Source organism: Heliangelus exortis, chromosome Z, assembly GCF_036169615.1.
Source record: "Heliangelus exortis chromosome Z, bHelExo1.hap1, whole genome shotgun sequence".
Taxonomy (NCBI): domain Eukaryota; kingdom Metazoa; phylum Chordata; class Aves; order Apodiformes; family Trochilidae; genus Heliangelus; species Heliangelus exortis.
In genome coordinates this window covers 14,548,239-14,574,053 of record NC_092454.1, presented here as the reverse complement: position 1 = coordinate 14,574,053, position 25,815 = coordinate 14,548,239, and positions in this window count along the sequence as shown.

Here is a 25,815-nt window from a genome sequence, read left to right as displayed (position 1 = left end):
TGAATAAAACAGTAACTTATCAACCCACCATGTTGCCATGCATTTATTGTAAGACTTTTATTAGTAATGTCTTCATAGATAACTAAATTATCAAGAGTTATTCAACCTCTCAAAATTAGGAAGCTCTCTATTTAAGGTCCTGAGAACAGAATATTCCGCTTTAATTGACCCCAGAAATTGTTCTTAGCTTAAAATGAAGTTAAATGACATTTAAGTACCTGATGCTATTTGTATGAAGCTGATGAACATGTTGTAAATGTCAGGAAGACAGTAAGACCACAGTGACCTGCTTGTTGAAATGATCTTTAATAGCATTTGATTTGTATGGCAAGCGACCTGCACTCTGACATATTTTCACATTGGTGGTGTCATGGCCACCTGCATGCTCCTTGTCTGTGGCAATGCAAAGGAATTTATATGAGCTTGGCTTTTTTTTTTTTTTCACTGAGACTGAGCTAATTTGAATTACTTCACCTCCTCCCAGTGCAGCGAGCACCCTCACACAGGGTTATCACAGCTCAGAAAACAAAAAGTAGCTTGCTGAAGAGTGACAGTGAAATCTATTTGCTCATGACTGTCTTTCCATGCACAGCCACAACTGAACCAGATCCTTCTCCATTCTGAGGTTTTACTTGTGAATCAGGCCATTGGAAAGGGAAGAAAATACCTGGCACAGAATTGGAACCAGAATTGAATGATAAAATACCTTACAAACAGGTTACAGTGAACAGTTTTGGTCCAGGCTGCAGCATCCTTATATACAATAATTTTGTTTTATCATGTAGGATTTTACTTATGCATCAGAAAGACACTTTCTGCTTGAAACATCACTTGTCTGACATGTAAAGCTTTGTCCAGGGCTTGATAATCCCATGGCAGCAGCTAAGGCACAGCTTAAGCTGTGGCTGGTGATGTACAAGAAAATAACTGACTTAGCATCAACGTATTCCTGATCTCCCTAGTGCAGGGAGACATACAGTGTAAAGACATACATTTACACTTTAATCTTTAGCAATCCCTTGGAGCACTCATCTTCCTGGTGGCATGCTCCAGGCAAGGGTGCCCCCAGCCCCCTGTCTGCCAGTGCAATTTCCTGCTGAGTCCCTGGGGCACAAAGATACCATGCAGCCCCTGCCCATCCTTTGGGCTTGGCATGTTCACTGGGAGCAGCACTGTGAGCAGCACTGCCAGAGAAGCACAGTACTTCACTCCCTGATAAGTTGAGAACCTCACACCACTGACACAAAAAGTGCAAATTTCAGACATGAGTGGGACAAAAGTGTTACTTAGCACATGTGCATTTAAGAGGCTCTCAGGTCATAGGACTGCTATGCAGTGCCACAGTGTGTTACTGAAGACAGAAGCTGATTAATCTCATAACAAATCTGTTACAGATGAAACAGAAAACAAATCAAAGTGACTTGTTATGTAAACTGGAAAATTTTTGAGTCTGTTGTTTGCCTGCTGTTACCCAGCTACTGCCTGATGAGAAAAACAATCACAGGTGAGTGTGATTTCCTCAGGCACCTTAGTTCACTATGCATATAATAAATAGCACTCTTCATTTAGATTGTGGGGAGCTGGTATTGTAACTGGAAGTTCATTCTTTTCCTACACCACTGGCATCGTAGCTTCCCAGATACCTATGACCCAACCAGAACATGTATGCTGCTTTAGTGAGTTGTCTTAAGAAGAAATCTTTCCTCAACATCTGTCTGGTTTTGGTATCTTTCTGCTTGCATCTACTGAATAAAAGTTTATGCAGCCTTGATCCAGAAAGTGAGTTGTGCATTGTTCCTTGATGTGCTTCTTTCTTGTCAGGAACTAGTGGTAGGGAGCTGCTTCACATACAGAGCAGGAGCTGTGCATTCATTGATGTTTAACTAATCAATACCTTCATTTGGTCATTGCCCAGGGTTTGTTTTCTCTGCTCATTTTCTGTACTTATCGTATGGTTGATCTTGACAATATTAGGAATGGCTGGTAGTGGAAATATTGGAAGGAAAAAAAAATATAGAAAGAATGTCTACTGAAAAATAAACACCCCTGAGGGTATGCAGAGACCTTCAGATAATTTTCAGATTTCCAAAATGCAAATCAACATAAATCCATATGAATTTTATGGCATGAGATGAAGCAGAAAGTAGGAAGGACTCATGGTTTATTACACTACGTGCTATTAGATATAGATTTCCACTAGGATACTTTTTCTCCCTCCCCTTTTAATTCCTCATTTCACAGTCTCTGTAAGTTTAAAATTCTGTTTGCTCTCAGATGAGCCAAGTCAGAAAAATTTAGAGCAGCTTTTCATCTGTCACTTCTAGACAAAAGATCATAAAATATATATTACACAGTAGAGCTTTGCAAAATTATCTCATATGCTTAACATTAGTTCACTTGGATTTTTTCATTAATATTCTGTTTTCTAAGAACTAGGTCAGTACAACTTTCTTGCTGGACCAAACTAGAGGAGAATAAAAATCTGTATTGAAATTGCATGGGATTTGTAGCTTTGCAGAATTGCCACTCAGAAATACATGCTGCAGAATATGCAAGACTTCCACAGAGTATAAACCCCAAGAATAATCTTAGTGCCCTACACAAAATGTTTTCTTTTTGTAAGACAGTGAAAAGAGAAAGTGAAGAGGAAGAAGAGGAAGTGAACACTCAGGTACTTGCTAAGTGTAATAATGGATTGGTAGTTTAAATCCCCGGGATGGCTAAATACAGTTATAAAATGGGTCTGTGTAGCTATGAAAAGAATAAGTAAAAAGGATAAAACCTCTTTGAATAATTTCCAAGTCTGCATCACAATGAGCTTGTGTCATGTAGTGCATAATACTTCAAAAGTCTCATAGTACACAGCTATACTTAGGTTAAAAATCACAGAATTCTAAGAAATTTTACTGTGACCCAGGAAGTCTTACTGCTGAGGAAAACTAGTCATTCTTATTTTCCATTATGTTACTTTCTTCAACAAAGTTGTCTTTGCTTCTAGAAAACACTGCGCTTTTGAGCTGGCTAGTGTTCTTCTGCATGAAAGTTTATCACCTGTTCTGTTAAGTTTAGCTTTTACTGCATCATTCATATACCATCTCTCAATCTTCTCATCCCTTTTAGATAAAATACTATGCCCAGAAAATCTCACCTGGTCTGTATTTTTTGCTATCTTTCTGGCCTTTCTCAAGGCTTTCTTGAGCTTTTTTTTTTTTCTCTTGAGATGAATTCTTGTCACTCATCTCTATCAGGTGACCATTCCCACTCCAATCATTGCAATCTGTTGGGTGTTTTTGAGGCACATATGTGTTCCTGACAGTGCATTGTTCAAATCCTCTCACTGCCTGTTTAATTTATTTGCAAACAACTCCTGAAATGAACACAAGAAAATTTTCACTAGCTTTATGGAAGTCATACAGTTTGAAGTCCAGACCAAGACATTTGGTACCAAAACCCTCCCCTAATCATCTTAATCACAACTAATTCAATCTTTGAACTTATTTGAAGCTGGGAGCAATGCAAAGATATCCATAGAAAGGAAAATATCTGAACAAAATATATGAAAATATCTGAACATAATATCTGAATCATAATAATGAACATTGCAATGGCTGCAAATTAACAGTGTTTAGCAAATATTAGTTTTTCATGGGAATGATTTATCTAGTAGTGAATTCTGGTTCCTCACATACTCCTGTGCAGCTGCTGTCTGAGCTGCAAATCTCTGGAGACCATAGGGAGAAGCTGTGATCCCATTGGTAGTGTCTCTTTGGGTTTGCTGGGAGTTGTGTGAGAATTTCAGGCAGCTTTATTTCATTTCAAGTATCTAAAATTCAGAGCCCAGACAACATAATGAAAATACTGACAAATTTATTTTACACAATTTGGTCAGTTCTGGCTTTTGAAACACTTCCGTGTGCCAACAGGAAGAGACTGTGAAGAGAGGGAACATTTGTTAAGCTGATGCTAACTGAACACTGATGCTAACAAGCAGAGAGGGAATGAACTGAGAAGCGTTTGCAGAGGCAGCAATACAAAAAGGATTTGCTGTATTACTAATCACCAATTCCCATCCATCTTTAAATGTAATTTATACCATTAGAAATTTTTAATTGGCTTCTAATAGGAAAGCAAAGTACTTTTTAGTAATAGTGCCAGTTCTTCAGGCTTTAGGTACTTAAGGCTTCACCAGCATCCTTGAGTAACATCCTTTTTCTCATGCATCAGTCCCCTGTGACATGATCTGCAGGCCAGAAAATCTATGTCTTCAAGGGCTTTTTCTTCCTCTATTTACACTGCAGAATTTCCCTAATGACAGAATATTTGGGCATAAAAAGAAGTATCTGGGCTACACTTTTTATTCAAAATAAGCATTTGGTAGAAGGAGCTCTCCAACACCACTCTTGCTTGAAACAGAGCATTGCCTCCAGGAGCGTGTTTTGTCACTATCTAACTACTGAGAGTGTTAAAGAAGAGTACTGGTGTTGGCTGGTAGAGTTTAAAATACACTGTTAATAGTTCCAAGTGGATTTATCCAGCATGTGGAGAAGATAGAAATGAGCAAAATTGTTTGCTAATTGAAAATAATATGATCCATTATTGACTTTCACTGGGTTTCCCAGGGGCATTTCCTTCCAGTAAATGCTCCCAGACAAATGAGGTGTAGTGAATTTTGTCTGTGCTGATAAGCATTAGTAAATTATTTTAAAATCCATATTTATTTGAAAAAAATAGTGGGGGTGGGAAAAGGAATGGAATCCTCTCTCTGGAAAAGCACACTTTGCCCCTAATTCTACTGTCAAGGAAGTAAGTAAGAGCAGGATCAAACCCTGAAGGACTCTTAATTAAGGAAGTGTGTTCCTTGCAAGGTTTTTTTGAAGTTTTTAAAAGTAGAAAAAACATTGCAGTAATGTCTGTGGATAATTAGTATAAGAAACCATGTGTTCCCTTTTGCCAAATATTACATTACATGGTAACATCATTGTTCTGGTTCACAACAGGACTTATTAGTTACTTTTCTGGAATGTGGCTTCTACCATTATAAGGAAGTCCTGAGCTATGAGTCTTCTTTAAGGGAACTAGACATCTGTTACGGTCCAAGGTAACATTAAAATTTATTTTGTTTTGGATCCACAAAACAAAGTCCAACCTTGGAAGGGTTGGGTGCAAGCAGATTTTGTTTGACAATTGACACAAGCAAAATGATGGAGCCAGGCAAAAGAGGAAGAGAAGAAAAGAAGATATAAGAAAGAGAGAGGAAAGTAGAGAAATAGGGTAAGCAAGTGGGAAGAAAGAATGAGAGAGAGAGAGAGAGAGAGAGAGAGAGAGAGAGAAAGAGAGTCACCAGCAGGGGCCCAGCTGCCCAGTGAGGTTCTTCCAGATGGTGCTGATCCTGAACAGGGTCTGATGTGAGATGATGGTGGGTCAAGAGATGACCAAACATGCACAGCATGAACAGCTATGTATACCCCTGAGTTCCTTTTGTTCCAGAGGCAGCTGTCAGTCAGCTGCCACAGAAGCCAGGGTCATTGGCATCAGAGCCATTGCAGACAGGCTGCCTGGAGAGGAGCTTTGCAGAAGGGTGCAGTCCCCCACCCACTCATCAGTTCTTATCTCCTTCCAGTCATCACCCCTGTTCTGCTTTGGCCAGGCCAGGTCTATTAGCATCTGAGCCATTACAAACAGGCTCACCTGTAGCAGGGGACTTCCAGCACACAGTTCTTATCTCTTTCCAGGCACCACTCCCTACTCTGTTCCAGTCACCTTAGCCAGATACATTGGCATGAGTATGATCAAAGTGGCTTCTTCCGCCCTGGCCAGGCTAATTGTGCCTGAAGGGATGTCCCAGCATTTCAGACTGGCCCTCAGAAAAGGGGAGCAGTCTCCACCTAGCCGTTAGTTCTTAGTTCTTATGTCTTTCTAGGTGCAACCCCCTGCTTAGCTCTGGCCAGGCCAGGTCCTCCACCCTAGCCAGGGCTATTCACTTTTGTTCTTTTGAGACAATTTCAAATCCACAAGGCCAGACTCTCACAACGTCTTTTCACTTATGGGGTAGAGGGAAGAATTTCTAGACCTTTCTTCCACTTTATTAATGCCATTAAATCACATGCCCTGCTCAGCCCCTAGATTGATAATCCCTTTTCCATTCCTTTAATATTTCTAATAATGTTATTTTCATCAAAGAGGATAATTAAAGCCTATAAAGTAAATGGACATAATTCTTACATTTCTGTCTCGTGACCTGTTAACAAAAATGACAGATGGCCACTGAAATTTTATTTTCCCTCTGAGACAAGCCATCGTGCCAGGAAACAGGGCTGACTTCACTGTAAAACTTTCTGGGTGGGCAACCAGCGCTTTTTTTTTTTTTTTTTTTTTTTTTCCCTGCTTAATGCAATATTTGGCATGTGGAAGTCCCTGCTGGTGGCTATGGTTCTTGAGTGCTGTCATTACACCAACTCTCCGTAATGATGGGAGCTGTAATCAAAAGCAGTGTTTTTTGTTAAGAAAGGTGGGGATGCTGCTGGTGTGGAGGTGAATTAGCATGATGTGGGCAGCCCCAAACTGGGGATGGGACTTAAAGAAGCAGCACATCCTTATTGCTGGCCTCTCATCTCTGACTGGACCACTCAAATGAAGCTGATACAATACTGCAGCTGCTGTGTCTCCATGTACCTCCACAAGAAAAAGTTAAATTCAAGGCAAGGCACAAAAGACCAATATATGTCAGGTAGCTGTAACTGTGCTGAAAGTCTACACTAGAGAGTACATGTAGACATCCACATAAAAGCAGATTTCTGTGGTTTCAGTAATGGAAACTGTCAATTAGAGGGGTGAAAGCACTTTACTTACTTGTGTATATGCCTGTGGACATATGAAAATATGGTGTGTACATGTGATATACTGATCATTCCCAAAATATTCACAGTTGCCTTGAGTAAAGGAATGCTACTACTTCAGTAGTTCTAGTGTTAATGGCAGCAATATTTTCTAACCAATGTGGCAATCATAAGCAGAAGATGAAAGAAAAATGCATTAAGAAATCAAGCTGACTACAGGAGGTTGAATAATGAGTCAACCATATGAGAAATTAAGGTCATGAAATTCTTGCCTGCATCTTAGGCAGTTGCCTGGAAGGTTAGCAGTGAAACCTGAAACGATATGAAACTGGTTTGGCTTTATACTTCATTACAGCTCTGAAAATCACAGCAGATTTCTCAAAACAGGCCACAAAAGGCCTGCAGGAAAACTGTGTGTTGCCATGACTCTTTCAGCCAGCAGAAACCAGAGCTGTATGTCCAACAACACAGTGCAAGCAGAATGAGGCTCTGCTCACTGGGGGTTGGCCACTGTACAAATGAATTTTCTGAGCCTGAGCTGAAAGGCATTGCTGGTGAACCATGGTGCCATGTGCTCATAGCTGAAGAAGTCATGAAGCAGGACCCTGCAACTGGACAAAAACACAAATTAATGAAATACTTGCATAAGATTGGATGTGAGGCAATAAGGCAACCTCAGTGTTTTTTTCTGTTCCTCGGGTCCTACACCAGCACCTTCCAGTAACCTGCATCTGCTGGCTTCCAGTTTGTGGTGTGGCTTTTTGGCAGACTCATTTTCCCTTTCACTCATGAGGGATGGTGGCTTTCTGCTGAGATTAAAAAGTTCTACCCTTGATTGGCTACTGAAAACTGAAATTAAATAAAGCTCTTCTCTTCCAAAGTGAGAACAATCCTTAAAACATTTCTTTTTCATTTTCCTATCATGTGTCTTTGAGACCCAAGTCTGTGGCCTCCTGCAAAAGACATTAAAATTAAGTAAACTGAAATGATTTAGAAGCAGAGCTCATTTTATACATACTGGACATTTCCGGCAAAGTTATCTGCCTCTAAAGCTGTTATTTAGACTCTGCTCAGAGGGAAATCAGGCACTTCCTGAGAGCAATTTAATCCTAAAATAGGCAATCTGAAATAGGTCTAGTGAATCATGGGTTGGAAGCATCTATTTGTCTCAGTTGACTATAGAGGATTACCCTTTCTCCAACCCAAAAGATGTTCGTAAAGGAAACCCTCATTCCATCTGGATGCATCTGTATCAGAAGTGTAGAGAAACCTAAGATGTTCCCATACAAGGCACCTTTGATTTGAAATAGTATACACATACTGTTGAGACTCTCTGCCTATTCCTTAACGGTTTACTTATCTCTCCTCCCCCCACTCTCCTTAACCCCCAAATGCATTAGTCTGGGCACAGAAGTACACAAACTGGTTTTGCTGCAGGTGAACATAACTGGGATTCTGTACTACTCTGGGGTTATTTACTGGCACAGGTTGGTGGCAGCCTAGGAAATCTCTGCCTAGCGTTTTCTTTCACTTGTTAGACATAGATCTAAATAACCTCTTACTCCCTTCCTTGACTGTTCTTTCTCTGAAGGGAGATTAAAAAGGAACATATTATAATAGCCTTTAATTCTTCTGAAACTTTTCTCACCAGGAGCAAAGCTTGTTTGCACAAAACTCACGAATATGTCAAGGTCAGACTTCTAGATTTTCACATATATCAGCACTTTTTGCAACAAACGCAGGACAGTTCTGAGCTATCTTTTGCCATGGTTATATTATGCTTTATATTCTTAAGCTGATTGTTTCACTGGAATGTTTTCTTCTTATGAGAATTAATTTATTCGTAAATAATAGGTAGACAACCTGCTGGCTATTAATTCCCCAAGGTCCTGCTGAGTAAGCCACAGTCTCCTATTATATGCAGACTTCCTGCATATTTGGGCTTTTTCTTTGGCTGTTCAGCTTATCCATTTCCTCTTTAATGTGTGCTAATAGTTTGGGAAAATAAAATCCCACAGCTAGGTATTAGCTGCATTAGGTGTCCTATTAGCCTGTTGCCTGGGCTTTTCACAAGGCTGGTCATTTAAGGAAAAGTTTTCAATTGTCCCGTTACCTTCAACCATCTGCTCTCTGCACTGCTTAGCTCCACAGATCATGATGTGCCTAGTCCAAGCAAGTGGGTTCTCCTTACCAGACACATCCAAAAGAGCAACTTTAACCCTGGTTAAACCCTGTTGCTGTGACCCTCCCACTCTTGGTGTTCTCCTGGGTGAAGTCAGCTCTGTAAGCATGGGTATGGCATGCAGGAGACCTTTACTCACCAGACCTCCCACACTGACTTTGTGGAGGTGGGTGGGCTTTGTGGTACCTCATGCAGACATTTGATTTCTGAAAAATGTCTTCTGAGATACAATTTCTTTTCCTTCCTGTATCAGAGTATTGCTAATTTTATATATTATTACATTTAATCTTTTATATGCTCATGTTACCATACTGTCAGTTCATAAAAGAAAGGCTCTCAATGCACTGATGTGAACACAGGTGCCCATGCAAATATTTTAAAATAATACACTCATATGTAGGTTAGTAATTTTCTGAACAACAGCATCTGAGAACTGAGTTACCTGTATTATCACTTACAATACTTGCCGATGCAACCAAACATACAAATAGTCACTACCTGAAAGTTCAAAATATTAAATGCCAGCATTGAAGAAATGCCCTCAAAATCCCTCAAAACACTCTCTCATATTCTATAGTTCAAGAAAGAGAGTTTAAACAGCTGAAAAATCTCCCTCTTTTCTAAGTTTATAATGTCTTTAATGTGACTGTTAAGAAGCTTTAAGAACCTGATTCCCAGTACCAGCTCAGCATTTCTTGTTCTTCTGCAAACTATGTAAAGGAAATAACACCGCCTACTATTCTCTTTCAACACTTCATCTATCAACACTAACAAGAAGTGACATTTCAGATTATTCTCACAATTGTATTTCTTTCCCCTCTGTCCTTTGAATAGAAGTTTTGTGCAGTAGTTCCTGACCAACACCTTACTGGTGTTTACACATAATGGCCTTTGTATTTATGAACCCCTATAAGAGATCATATAAATAAGAATAAAAGGCAAAATCACACTTACCACTGGTAATCAGCTGATTAGAAGTGCAAAAAACCTTTTCAGTCAGAATTCATCTTGGTTGGTGGTAAAGTTTGGGTCAAATATTCTCTTTTGCTATTTTTTCATCTGCATGGATGATATGATAAAGAGTCTCTTCCCTCCTTTGCATTCCTAAAGTGCATTTTAGGATTCCTAAGTGCATTTTAACTGTAACTTAAGCTGATGAAGCTTTCCACACCCAACAAACTTTTTGCTCCTATCTACATCTGTGAAGAAAGTGTTGATGCCAGCATCATCAGGAAGCATGAGATCATATGATGTTTATAGACCAGAATGGCACCAAATGTAGGAAATTGTGTAGTTATTTCCTTTACTAAGTAAAAAACATTACATTTATTAGTCATTTAATTATGATTTCAGAAATTAATTTGAAATGAAGGAGGGATGACAATGTTAGTTAACAACCGTGGAAGTGATAAACCTGTATTTATTCAGGTAAGTCTAACCTTTCTGCTTCTTTCATGACAAACTTTAAAGAAATATGATTTCATAAAGTATGCAATCTTCTTTCAGAATATGGGAATGAATTCTCCAGGTGGACATAAAAATAATTTGGCCATTAAGAGGCACTACCTTATTCTATTTACAGAAGTTCTGCATTCTGAAAAGCACAAGTATTTTGACTATGCTTCACTAGATGCTTATATTTTACCTATAAACATATTATGCAACACACTGCAAACAATGAAACAAGTGGATCAGCAAATGCAAGTGCAAATTTCTTTGAATTTTACTTTCTGAGTAGTTAGTGCAATGCATTAGAATAATGCAATTTCAGTTCTTCAGAGTACTTGTAGTTAATACTTTATATGAAATATATAGTGCTTTATTTTAAAATGTTTTCTTAAACCATACCTTTTCAATTAAGTGTTAGCTACATTTTTTTACTGTGCACCATTGTTATAAGTGACTTTTTCAATTGGTTCTTTTACCTAATTCTCACCGTATTTTGTTTCTGCTTAATCACTGTAGATCTAAAGTCTTCATTGTTTATCATCTTTGATTATACAAAAGTCATGTTTATGAGAATTCCTAAATAAGAAAAGTAAAGAAACTTCAGATTTTCATGCTGGTATAATTATTGTTAAAGTAAGATGATAAAAATTGCTTTACAAGTGACTAAATGTGTCACTTCAAGAAATTCTCTCTATAATAGAAGTATGGAAGTGAGCTATAATTTTTTGCAAATAGACATCAGAAAAATCTACATAACTAAATCCATTCATTGGCAATGACAACAAAGAATCTGAGCTGAGCAGTCTCAAGAACTTCATTATTGCTACACTGAACACAGAAACAGGAAATGAAGGGGGTGGTTATATAAATGTGTGTAATACTTTGGGTAGAATGAAATTCACTTGGTTAGGCCAAACATTATACAAGTAGATCTACTGGCTTCATAAATGGCATACAGACGTAATTAGGATTTCTCAATCTTTGTTTATTAAGCTCTCCCCAAACTAGAGATCTCTAAACCAAAACCCCAAATGGTGAGATACAGTTTGGTAATTTGCATGTGCAGTTTATAGGTCTGTTAGAAAAAGTCCAGCTTAAATTTAGAATATGGAAAAAACTTTTAGAGATTCTAGAGGATCGCAAAAGTTTGTGAAAACATTATGACTTATATCACCTATATTTTATACATATATCACCTATATACATGTTTTAATAAGTTTTTATACAGATGTTACCACCACGATAAGACATTTATACACAAATAGAAAGAACAATACATGAGGCAAATTTTAACTAAATGAACATTTATGAACTGTTTTTTGTTTTGTTTTGTTTTTTTTAATATTGGGATTTTTTCGAAAACTGCAAAACTGTACCTTTGTAATCTAATCCACAAAGGGATTGTTCCTATCTCTGAACACCATAGAAAATGCCTATAGAGAAATATAATATTTAAAAGAGTAGTCATGTTTTCTGTCATCTCTGACTTGGGAACAAACAGTACGAAATGCTCATTAGCTGCAACACAAGGATTCAATAAAAAAAAGTAAAGTTGGCCAGTGGGCGGCAGTTCCAGAACATAACAAAATGCAAAATGTTGAAGTTTCAAAATTTGTTTTCATTCTGGGTTAGAATGAAAAAAGAAACCATGCAAACATTTTGGAAAGGAATTTTGTTGAAACACTCCTTTATAAATTGAAAAGGTCTGTTATCTTTCTTTCTTTATATATATATATATATATATATATATTTTTTTTTTTTTTTTTTTTTTTAATAAAAATGAGCCTTGCCTGCTGCCAAAAACTGTAGCAACCCAATGACACCTTGGCAAAATATGGGCCTTGGCAAAACATTGTAATTCGATAAAAATAAAACAAAAAGTATTTGTTATCAAGTTTTCTAATGACTTCTAAGGTGAAGTAACCAACAAAATCTTCTATTATGCTTACAAAGTGGCGGTCATTAATTGTTACAGAATCCTGGATTAGCACTTTAAATCAACGACGAAAAAATTTTAAACTAAAAATCTTTTTCTAATTTAAGGAAAGGATGAGCATCTCTGGGTAGACAAAAACAGGTTATAATTTCCATTCAGTTATCTGGACAAATTATGAATGCTTTTATCACCAATGTTTCCCACATAGAGGTGAAACTGCTCAAATATAATGTGTGATGAGAAGAAGCTAATTTTCTGACTTTCTTTAGCACTGCTAAAGTGCTTACTCTTTCTAATAGCTTAGAAGCCATTAACCACACTAAGTTAATCACTGAAATCTGCTCACCATCAGATACCCTCAGAACCCTCCTTTAAAGAAGAAGGTTTCCACTAATATGTGCCAACAGTTTGAATGCTTGTCATCGTGTCAGACAATTTTATTCTGTCAGCATGTAATTTTTCATATTTCTGATGACTTTTAAGTAATGATCTGAGGGGCATGCTGTATGTATGTGTGTAAGACCCATGGCTTGGTGCAGCCTTTGGTGGTGGCAGAGCCCCACACTATTTGCCATGGATTAGAGCAGAGCCCAGGTGTCATCATGTAAACACAAGGTCCCTTGCATTGTATTGAAATTCTACCTGAAAGATCATGCTGAGGACGTTGCAGTCCTCAGGTACACTATGAGTGGAGGGGATATTCCTCCAAGGGAGATGACTCATAACTTAGGAGTCTAAATTAAGTGTCTAAACTTAATCTGTGACACCTCTGTAATTCCAAGAATTTAAAAAAAAAAAAAAAAATAATAAAAAAAAAAAAAATAAAAAAAATAAAAAAAGCTGCAAACTTGGGCTCAAGCTGCCCTGCCCAGACCACAGAAGGCAAAGGCAGGGACTTTACAGGGACAAAGACAGGGATAATGAAGAACCACCTTTGCTAGGAATATATAATTTTTGACACTAAGGAACCTGAAGGTGCACAAGTCCATGGGATGTGAGGAGATGCACCCACGAGTCCTAAGACAACTGGCTGATAATGTTACAAAGCCACTGCCCACGATATTCTATAAATTGGGGCAATCTGATGTAAGTTCCCACTCACTAGAAAAGAGAAAACATAGCCCCCATTTTTCAAAAAGGAAAAAAAGGGACATCCAAGGCCAGTCAGTCAGTCACACCTCTGTGCCCAGCAAGACTATGGAGTAGATCCTCCTGGAAACTGTGCTAAGGCACATGGAAAATTAATTAAACCATGGACATGATTAAAGACAACCAGCATGGCTTCTCTAAGGGCAAATCCTGCTTGACAAATTTGGTGACTTTCTCCCAGAGCGCTATAGGGTTGGTGGACAGGGGAAGAGTAACTGATGCTATCTACCTGGACTTGCACAAAGCATTTGACATAGTCTCACACAAAATCCTAGTCTCTAAATGGGAGAGACACAGACTTGACAGATGGATCACTTAGAGGATAAAGGAACTGGCTGGATGGTCACTCTCAAATACTTGTGGTCAATGGCTTGATGTTTAATTGGAGACCAACAACAAATAGCATTCCTCAGGAGTTGGTACTGGGACAAGTGATGTTTAACATCTTTGTCAGTGACATGAACAGTGGAATTGAATGCACTCTCAGCAAGTTTTCTGGTGACACCGAGCTGTCTGGCAGAGTTGACACTCTGAGGGAAAGGGATGTCATCCAGAAGGACCATAACAGGCTTGAGAGGTGCGCCCATGCCACCCATCTGAAGTTTAACAAGACCAAGTGCAAGGTTTGGTAAGTGCCAGCCCGTCAGGGCAACCCTATGCATAAATACAGGCTGAGTGCAGAATGTATTGACAGCAGCCCTGAGAAGGACTTGAGAATCGTGGTTAATGAGAAGTTCAACATGATCTGTCAATGTGCACTTGCAGCCCAGAAAGCCAGCTGTATCCTGGGATGCATCAAAAGAATCATGGCCAGGTCAAAGGAGATGATTCCCCTCCTCTATTCTGCTCTTGTGAGACTCTAACTGGAGTACTGTGTCCAGTTCTGGAACCTCTAACAAAAGAATGAGATGGAGCTGTTGGAGTGATTCCAGAGGAGGGCCATGCAAGTGGTCAGTGTACTGAAGCAGTTCTTTATTATAAAAACAGGCTTTGAGAGTTGGAGTTGTTCAACCTGAAGAAAAGAAGGTTCCAGGGAAATCATATAGTGACTTTCCAGTATCTGAAGAGGCTACAGGAAAGCTGAGGAGGGATTTTTCACAAAGGCAGATAATGGCAGGACAAGGGGAGGTCATTTAAAAATGGAAGAAGGTAGAATTATGTTAGACATTAGGAATAAATCTTGTAGATTGATGTTGGTGAGAAACTGGAACAGGTTGCCCAGAGAAGTTGTGGATATTCCCTACTGGAAGTGTTCAAAGCCAGGTTGGATGGGGCTTCAAGTGAGCTAGTCTATTGGGAGGTGTCCCTGCCCATGCAAGAGGGTTGGAACTAAATGACCGTAAGGTCACTTCCAATACAAACCGTCCTGTGGTTCTGATTCTTTTCTTGAACCTTTTACTTGGCAGCTGTTGTTTGCCTCTGACTGAAGCAGCAGAAATTAAGTAAGCCCTTGGCTGACCCATGCAATCATACCTTGCCTTTGCAGGTGGACACATAATCTGTTTTCATACCAAGGGCACAGTTTATTAGTACTCAATCTACTCAGATGTCTGAGCAATTTATCGTCTTAGAGTCTCTGAGTGCATTTGCTTTGCTACCAAATGCTATAGAAATGCAAGGCTTTTCTCTCAGCAGAAATTTCTCCCTAGTCTTTTTAATCAGGTGTCACCTTATACTCTCAAGTGTGCAGGTAAAAACTTTTTAAAGTATTTTTTTGAAACTATCTCCTCAGCTGAAGTTGATGGTATTCACCTCTTGAATATAAGTAATAGCCTTTCTTTGCATCCTGTTTTCATTTTGACCTCAGCCTCTCTACCAAAGGAAGGTTCATGAAGCAGACAGATTTCAGTGTGATCCCAGCTACAGCTCAGCCTCATCAGTAGCTCTATAGCTCTATTGTTTTCTTTCAACATAAATGTTGCAAGTATATTGCTTGTACAAACCACATGAATATTTGATTTTTACTTTCCTACAGAATACAAGCATACAATTTCAATCTGCAGAGCCAACAGCTACAAGACAAAGAGATGTATTTGGGCAGCATCCCGCTAGTGCAATTATCTTTGATAGAGAAGTTGAAGCTGCCCATGTGAGCTACAAATCACTTTCTGGCAAGAGAAAACCACTAAAAAATGTATCATGAAGCTGATACACTTTTATCCAACATAGTTATATTTGTGGAAAGGTGCTGCTGCCTCTAGAAGCTGGACCCTAGAGAATTCAATTACCAGACTGGATTTGAGCTAGTTTCTGTATTTGGCTGTGACTGACAGCACCAGTTAGCCATTTTGCTGTGGATCACATTGCTAGTAGTGTCACATGGCATCTTGCTGCACCTTGGTGTTCATAAAAATACCATAAGACTGTTCTCACCTGTATTTTATAATGCATTTCAAAAAATGAATACACCCTATGCTCAGAGATAACACATCATTGAGAACCAGATCCCATATAATGAAAATGTGCAGGCCCAAGAAAGGGATTTTAGATATTGTGAAAGCTTAGATGCTGGCAGCCACCACATCACTGAGCCCAAAATCTCAGTTCTGAAATATTTTATTGCTTAAAGATGTTACAGAGAAGTAATATAAATCCCTCTATAAACTCAAATAAATTAGGACTGCATTGGCTGTACTAACTCAGGTCAAGCTTGAAATCAGAATAATGCCAAGATGCTTCTTGAAAATTGTTTGTGGAGGAGACAGGTGTTGAAGAAGAGCTAGGAGAGAAACACAGAGGCCATAGCTCCTCCTGGAATAAGATTTAATTGGTGCCTCTCCCTGCCTCCTGCTGGAGTATGTAGTAGAGAGTCTTGGTGGACTGGGAGAGGAGGAAAATAATCCTCAGGAATATGTAGAACATAACATATTATCATATAGACAGCTTGAATTAAAATTAAACATTCTGAATTTAAAAGTGCTATTTCAGTTTCGACTGACCCACCCTTAATCCTCTGTTTTCCAACTATTATATGGAAAAGTAATTGCTAATACTCTCCACATTTTTAATATATTTAACAAACCTCATGCATAAATATCATCTCAGTCTGAATTCAATTTGTCCTTCTTATCCAGATGACACTCAGTTTAAATTTGATTACCCTAAATCATGGCAAGAAAAAGAAGGTTTCAAATCAAAGGACTGGCCATAAAATTAGAAATCATTCCCTTGTGTCTTTGTCTTGTGCCTGTTGAATACATTTGGGGAAAGGAAGGCTGTGGTGAAGGATTAATCATGGTTGAGGATGACACAAGCTGGAGGTAGGAGGTGGCTCATATCAACAGCTCTCTAAGTGGTGTCTGTCCCTCTATGTCAGTCATGCACCCCAGCTCAGGGGGGTTATGGATTCTGAGTCACGAGGGGATGGTAAGGAATTTGTCTACAGTGTTCAAGCCAGGGCTGTATGAAAAGACGTATGATAGGTCTGGCATAAATGCTGCTGAGGAATCAAAACTCTTGGCATTGTCAGCAGACAATCACACCAGACATGCTGAGGCAAACACAGCTGGCCTGCTATGGGTATGAGCTGTCTTATGGCCCCCACATCATCCTCCGCAGCGTGCAGGTCTTGCTGGGAGGTGTTGTCAGCAACACTAGCAGAACCCCTCCAACTGGGTACATGAAGGGTAAAGTTTGTTTTGGGCTTGTGGCCATTATGATATGGCTGGTATGGCCATGGATTCCCTTTTGGTGTGTGGGACTCTTAAGCAGAAATGTCAGAACAAGTTAACTAAATATTTCACAGAATTTTAGAATCAAGAACATCATTTTGCCAATACCCATTCAGAGTTTGTGGTGGTCTGAGTTCCGCTTACGGTGACATGTGAGTTAATGATGTCATATGCTATGACCTACATAACTGCAAAAGATCTATTGTATTATAAATGTTACAATATATAAGGTTTAGAAATTGTACCTTTGTTCATGTATATGAATATAAATCATACAGAAAGTGTCTGGATATGAAAAGAATGAAAAAGGAATTATGCAATTCACTTGCATAATTGCAAGTGAAATATGCAATTCACTTGCAATTCTTGCATTTACTTCAAAATCAGGAATGTCACACAACACTAGACACTGAGGAGATAATAGCTATACAAATGATTTTCAGAGTTTAATTTGCAATTATTTTGTAATCTGTGAAAAAAGAGATAATTATAATAATGTTAATAGACACATAAATGTCTATTTAAGCTGATAGTTATTTCAGTCCTTTAAGCAATCAGCTTAACACATGATCATTGCAAATGGAACTTGACAGGTGGTTACATCTTAATAAGGTTATCGATTCAGCCTCCCATCTGGAAGCAAAATGGGCATGTTGCTCTCTTGAAGGCATTTGAATGAGCAAGACTTCTGATTTTTTGTGCCTAAGAATACTGCTAAGGTGCCCCCCACTTCGCTTGGTGTGTATATTATTCTTTAAATCCCAGACAAAATTATTCCTATGTGAATGTTAAATCCTTTTCCAAAGAATTCAAATAGCACTTTTAAAGCATTTTTTACATTTGCAGTTTCCACAGTCAAATTAACTTGGGCATTAAAATGTGCAGTGCCAAAATAGAAGTAGATTTTCAAAGTAGGACTAAACCAAAATTCAGATGCCTACACATGGTGTCATAGTCTGGAAACTCTTCACTTCATTGCCACCCAAAGTAAAATGTTTTAACTGCTTAGTTTCCTTAATTTTGACCTTAACATTTTCCAGATGCATCGAATTGTGGCTCTGTTCTTGCCTAATACTACAGTTGTGTCCACAGCACTACTTGGAACTTAATTAATGCCCAAGTTAAATGGGCATCCCAAGTGAAGTATTTCTCTCCTGTGAGGCCTTGAAAGGATTTATTCAGGAAGCATTTGAAAAACAACAGAATGGGGCACCTGAGAAAAATATTTGAAACTATCCCCAGAAGACCTCACTGTGTTTGAAATTCATGTCTGCTGCTCTTGATTAAGTGCTCTGCTATTCAGGACAGACAGCCTTGCTCTCACCTACATACACATACAGACACATTTTTCTAAAGTCACCAGCCGTACAAATTTTTTTTTTTTTGCCTCTTCTTATTTTTTTTTCCAGATATACACATTCTCACCAGAATTTTCCTTTAAACCTGCTGAAGTATTTGATAGCTTCTGGTTAAAGCAGTCAAATATGTAGAACTGAACCCTAAGGCATTTCAGACCCATGTTTCATGTGTTACCAGGATTTTCAGTAAAGGTAACAATGTAGGAGAACCACTGCCCAAACCTCTCTTGTGTCAGCTCCCATGCTTTTACAGTAACGCTCATTGGCCATTGTTCAGTTCCACTGTCAGCTTCTGTTAGGGTATTTTACCACTTACGTAGTCCATATGGAAATATTGGCAAAATCTTTTGACTTATTTTAATGTGAACAAAGGCATAGAGGATTTTTTTTTCTGTATGTTGCACTGCAAAATGGCAGAATAAATAGCGCTTGACTTTTAGAAAAAGGAGTAGTGGTGTCCACACTGATGAGGCATCTGTGTTGTGAATGTACTGATTGTGATTGTTGACTGTTTTCAGAAAATTCTGTACATTACCTGTTCTGCATTCATTATTATTCAAAATAATATAGGTTGGAAAGGACCTCTGGAGGTTCTCTGGTACAATATCCTTCTCAAAGCTATCTTCCAAGTTAGATCAGTCTTCCCAGATCCATCTCCTGTCAAATGCTGTATATGAGTAAGGATTCAGAGTTCACATCCTCCAAGGGAAACATTCTGACCTTCTTAATCACTCTCAGCATTATTTTTTTTTCCTTGTTTGTAGTTGCCATTTTCTGTGATGAAACTTCTGATAACAGGTATAATTCTTGTCCTATTGCTGTGCACTTTGGAGATGTGTTTGGCTCTTACCATCCCTCTTCCTTTTCTATGGTTGCAGACAAGAGTTAGGTCCTTCTTGTTCTTCTATTCCCCAGAGAAGAAAGATAAGCTAAGCAAAGCAAGCTCCATTGGCCACTCCATAAGAAAGTTTCAGCCTGTGATCATCTCAGTAACTCTTTGCTGGTCTTTCCCTGATTTTTCCTTGTCTGTCTATATCTACTGGGAAAATCAAAGCTGGACGGAATATTTCAGGTGTGGCCTGAAGAGTGTTATATGAAGGGGGATAATCACTTCCCTTGGTCTGCTGGCTGGATTGTTGTTCGTGCAGACCAATGAGCATCTGATCTGCAATCCTGCAACAGCCTGCTGTCTCATCCTTAAGTTGTTTACCATCAGGATTCCTCACATTTTTTTCTGCAAAGCTGCTTTATGCCCTGGTGGTCCCCAGAGTGCTCATCTGCATGGAGCTGGTCCCTGCCAAGGATAGGTCTTGATGAATATCATGAACTTTTGGTCTGTCCATTTCTGTAGCCTATCAAGGTTCCTCTGAAAGGCAGCCCTGCACTCCTCTGCGTTGACCATGCCATGCAATTTGGTGTTCTCTGCACCCTTTCCTAGGGTGGATTCTGTCCCTACTTCCGAGAGGTTCATAAAGATCTGAAAGACTATCTCACTCCTATTAGCTCCAAAACATGACCAGTTGCAAGTGGTGAGCCACCACCTGGACTTCAAACCCCTGATGATTACACATTGAGTCAGATGGTTCAGGCAGTTTTCTATCACCTGATAGTGCACCTATGCAGTTCATATCTCCCTAGTTTGGTATTACTGAAGACCAGGTTGAAATTCTTCATACACCCTCCTTGAGTGATATCCATGGTTCTCTTATTGACAGAATCCTCTAACTGAAGGCAGTCAGGTTAGCCAGGCATGATTTCTCCATGGAAAGTCCACACTGAGTATTTGTATCATCACCTTCTTCCTCTTGCTCTCACTTCAATGGAAGTTGGCTTTGTATTAATTTCATTTATCCCTACAGTTTGGGCTCTTCCCTGAAGGCTTCAATGTGATCACAGTGAAGTCTTCATTGTGATCAGTTGATTTCTCTGTCTCTGTATCATCTAAGTAGGAATCAGGCCTTCATGAAACTCTTATGAGCTATAAGACCTAAGCAGTCTGAGGCAGCTCATCTTTGTTCTGATAAGTGCTATACTAAGTGCTCTTCTAACAGAGGCCAGCCTGTGAGTACATTAAAGATATCAGTAATGTAGATTGACTGCAAATCAAACTGTTTCATCATTCATTACCTTTAGTAAATGACTGAGATTTGTGCTATGTAAATCTGCTACTAGTAGTAAGAGATTTATGGGAAAAGGGGAAGAAGGCTGATAGGACTAAATCCCCCTTAGTACAACTACTCAGTGTAATCTGTCATCACAGAGTGGAGGAGGGGCTGTGCAACTCCTTCCCCAATTAACACTGAAATCATGGCCAAACCCATCTGGCACAAATCTTTATGAATCCTTCTTGTCTTTTGTCAGGAAGAAAGCAGTTTTTTAAAATTATTTTTATTTCTTCATGTATTTAATCTATAGTCATTGAATATGCTGCTCTCTCCTTTATCAATTAACTCTTATATTAAGAACAGTATACCCTATATTCTATATATTTCCATTGTCTCCATCTATTTGAATCTCTTACCTGTAATACACCACACTGTAGTGGAATTAATTACAAAATAGAGATGCTTTACAAGTCTAAAAATGACAAGATTTGCTGTAGTTAATGGCTGAACAAAATAACAAAGATTTAACTGTTCACCTCCTACAATTTCACATCCTTTCATGCTTTAGTTTACTGTTCCACTAGCAGATGAAAAGAGTTATAAAACATTGGAGGAGGAGTGACTAATTTTTTTTACATTTTGTTATGCAATTGTATTTTGCCCCTTGGCAGGCAGAAGACAGAGCACTAGGCTTGTTGGGAAAAAAAGCCACTGTAGTCTGACACAATTTACACACTGAAGCTGACAAAAGCTGTTACTTTACTGCAAAGGAACACAAAAAACTATTTTTCTTATTTCATACTGCTAGAGGAGAATTCAATGTGATAAGACACGTGAAAGTGTTGCATTTTATCTGAGTGGGACATTTTGTTCAGTGTGATTAAAACTCCATTTGATGATATATTTTAATAGGGTCAGTTTAGGAGGGTGAACTTTGCATTATCTATGTTATCCTTTGATAGACTTGAGATGTGGCTTATCCATGATTTTTATCACCAGAAATTCTGCTAGTTCAGTTCTGTATCCAGTTAAGGATTTACAAATCTGAGACACAACGTCAGTGGTTCTGAAGCATTTGATCAAAATACAAGCTTCACTCTCCCTCTGCTCAGTGGACACCCAACAGTATCCGGACTTGAGTTCACATGGTGCTTCCCTGCACAGCTTGGCCCTTTCCAAAGTGTCCCCAAACCTGCTTCTGAGCCTCTGTAGGGTTTTCTCATGCTGGGGTGGATGTTGCCTAAGATTGATAGGGGTTCAGAAACAGTCTAGAGGCAATTTACAAACCTACCATGGGAGCTGTGCCCCTCTGCAGAGTGATGGACAAAATGCTTGCAGTTTCAGCACTTAGCAGGAGGTGAGGAGATGAGTTTTGATATTTCCTGATGTGGCTTTAGAATCCCACGGTTACTAAATGCAGCAGAGATGGATGGGGAAGGGTGGGGGTGGCTGCCTTGATCATCAGGAGGTGAGAGAGGTGGGCATTTATTTCCTCAGCCTGGGAAGACAATCAGTTCAGGTTTCCCAGTTCCCCATGTGCTGGGAGAATTTGCTGATCACACAAAGCAGAGGCTATTTCTGACTGTCCACAAATGAAATAGCACATCTCATTTGGTCCTTTGAATGAGAACTACCAGCAGTTGCCTTCACAAGAGGAGCCCAGGCTGCAGCCCTCGTGCAGCTGACTGTGCAGAGCAGCCTGTCTGAAGCACCTCTTGCTGAGGGCAGGATGAAGTGCTGGACCTACCCTTGCCCCCGTGCTCAGCAGTTTCTTCTTCCAGTCCTGGCAGAGCCCTGTTTTGATGTGAAGAGATTGCATAATTTTTCCCAGCTCTGACCATGCCCTGCAGCAGTTGGGCACCTCACAGTGCTGCTGGCTTTCCCCATATGGTCAGTATACTTAATAGCTGCCCCACCTAATTTTTTTTTTTTTTTCTATTTTGCTTAACTGGACAGAGCTTTTATTACTCCTGAGTCTAAATTGCTCCATCCAGTAAATTGAGCTTGGTGTGAGAATGTCAAGGATTTTTAATTATAAATCAAAATTATTATGGGTTTAGCAGGAGAGATGAGGCAGATTTGATGATCCTGCTGCCTACTTCATACATAGAGTAATCCTGATTCAGCAGCTGGTGGTGTTGGAGATTCATTTACATGAACTTCAGTACATTAAATATCCATTCTTGTTATTCTTCTGAAGATTATCTGAACAACATGAGACTTTTGGCTTGTCTTTCTCTCTTTCTCTTTCTCTCTTTCCCTGTTTGTCTCTTTCTCTCTTTCTTAGTTGTGTTTGCTCTTCACCCATTGAAAGTCATGCCTGTTTGTTTTGTGCATATCCACACAGAGATACCAACAAACTTGATTTGAGTACTATTCAGTCAAAACCAGGTAAAAGTGTAAGTAAAGACTTTCCTCATAAAGGACCGGGTGCCAGCATTACTCATCTTGATGGTAGGGTTGTTTTAATATTGTGACTGTGGGTTTAAGTGATGAGTAACAGCTACTGCCACTGTATGGTACTCCTTGTAGAATGAATTTTAAATCTGAGAATATTAAACATCCTTGTTAAATTTTCCCTTCTGTAACTGTTTAGAACACACAAAGCAGAAGACTGCTGTCTAAATATACTTCTCAAATTTTTTCCAAACAGGCAGTGTTGCTATGTTTTAAATATGAATTAAGCATTGCAACTTCTAACTGATGTTGTCCCAAAACAGGGCAATCAGAAAACTTCAAAGAATACAAAAAAAAAAAAAAAAAAAAAAAAAGAGAGCACTGGCAGGTGTCAAGGAACTGCTTGGTATCACTAATATCTTCCTTCCTGTGGTAGTAAAATAAATGTAACTGGATGCATACAGGCCACTGCCATTCAATCAAAACCTCTCCCATGTTGTGAGATGACTTTCAGATCATGGGATTATTTTTGAAGAGTACACAGAGGTTCTTTGGTGGCCTCATGAAACAATGTCATTAATATAATTTAGGAAATACTCTGATTTTTAAGTGAAAAGCATGGTAGTCCTCCATGGACAGAGATCAGGAGTGGTCCTGCTGTCTTCAGTCTCCTAGGCAGGATAAGTGAAGAGTCAAGAATGGATGACACATGAGATGTGCTCCACATCTATGTTTTTAATAGAAATTAAGAGAAAGAGCTAAACCACTGACACAGACCCTGGATGAGATGGAATGATGGGAAAGGGGAACAAGAAGGGAGAGCCAGACTGACTGAGATACACACACCCTGTATGCACAGAAGTACAAACCCACGGTAAATATTAGGATCACTTGGCTTAAATTAGGGGCAAATGAAGGGTGAGTGAAAGGAAGAAGGCATGATGCATTGTGGATGAAGCCGTGTACTGACAGAAGTGTGAATGACTCAGACAAGTGCATGACTCAGGTGCTGGGAACTCTGACATTTTTCACCATGATCTGGGCAAGTCACAGCTTTTTCTTGGGTCATGTCTGACCTCTGAATAAGCAGCTTGAACTCCCACCACAGTCAATGCAGTCGTATTTATATACATTGGCCTAGTATTTCACAGAATGCTTCATTTCATACTTTGTCAGTTTTATTTGAAGAGGTACCAGAATACCAACTTCTGTAAGGAATTTTTAGCTGGGAATGCCAGCCCAGAAAGGAATGAGAAAGAATCACAGAAATAAATGCCACTATCAGGCAAACTTGAATGACTGTTAATCCTGGCTAAAATCACTGATCTTGTTTTCAAATATACTGAGCATCCGTTATGTACTCTGAAGTGCCTTAGGCACTTGACTCCCCTGTAAATTAGACCACTTTTCCCTTCTGAGATGTTAAGAGGTCATTAAACCCCACTGTGTAGCCTCAGATCTGCCAGATGTTCTGCTTTACTTAGTTCCCTCTAATGTTAATTTTATTTTACTTTATATTTTTTTGCTATCTTTCCTATCTTATAGTGCTAATTCACAAACAACTATTTCTTTTTCATCGAAATAACACTTTCCCTTGTGAGCATTATTTCACTTACATACTTGGCCACTGACCCCCTGAATCTTTCTCACTGTCCAAGGCAGCACCTATGACAATAGAAACCTAAATCTTAATAAAGAGTTTATTAGTGGAATTGCACACTGAATGGATGGGTAAGTAGTAGTATTGCTATAATTTCTCTATCTCATTCCCTAAATTCAACACTTACTTGTGCCAGCCAGGGTAGTTTTGTGTCATGAATTTCCTTCTGTGACAGGGACCTAAGAGAAAAACAAACTTCTGAGTTTCTCCAGGTCTTTGCCTATGTCATATAATTTTTGTAGCTTTTGGGTATTAATTTTTATGGGCAATGTTTTGCATGGTTGCTGGGTTGCTGGCATGTGCTTGTTCAAGTGATTGTGGAGTTGCAAAGAGCTGGACTTGAGGACATAGGTATCCTCCATCCTAAGATCTCTGATTAACTTAAATTAGCCTTTTTTTTTTTTTTTTTTTTTTTTTTTTTTTTTTTTTTTTTTCCCAAGTGCATGTGCATCATTAATAACACACATAAATCAATGTCTTGTTTTCTAACCCTAACTGACCTAGATGCAAATACTTCCCAGTATGGGTGAGATCCTCTTGGCATGTAAACTTGCCTGTGTTGCATAAATAGGAGCAAACATGTTACTTTGAAAAAGAGAGAGGCTAGGTCAAAAAAATAAGGTCCAAAAAACAAAAAAAAAGAATAAACTTAAAACATAACGAGTTAGTGTTCTTTTCACAGATATCTGAATAGCAGAGCAAAATGACTGTATTCCCAGAAACTAAGTTCACATAGTTATTGGAACACCATCATAGAGATGACTAAGTGCTACCTCAGTGTGTGAACACTAAACAAGTGTGATTCCCATATTGACCATCAGAGAAAAAGGAGTTCAGAAAAGAGGCAAGTTGGCAAAGGAAAGGATACAAGGCACCAAATAAGGTCTGAGTGACACACTGCACACAGCTGACTACCATGCCCAAGGGACTAGCAGGAGTCTGGACAGTTCTGGTGACTCATTCTGCATATGCAGAGGGTCAGTTTAGGTGGAGATCTAAGAATGCTAATGGTTCCCCATTTTTCTTTAACATTAGGATTTGTTATTTTTTGTATTGTCCAGTGCTTGTCTTT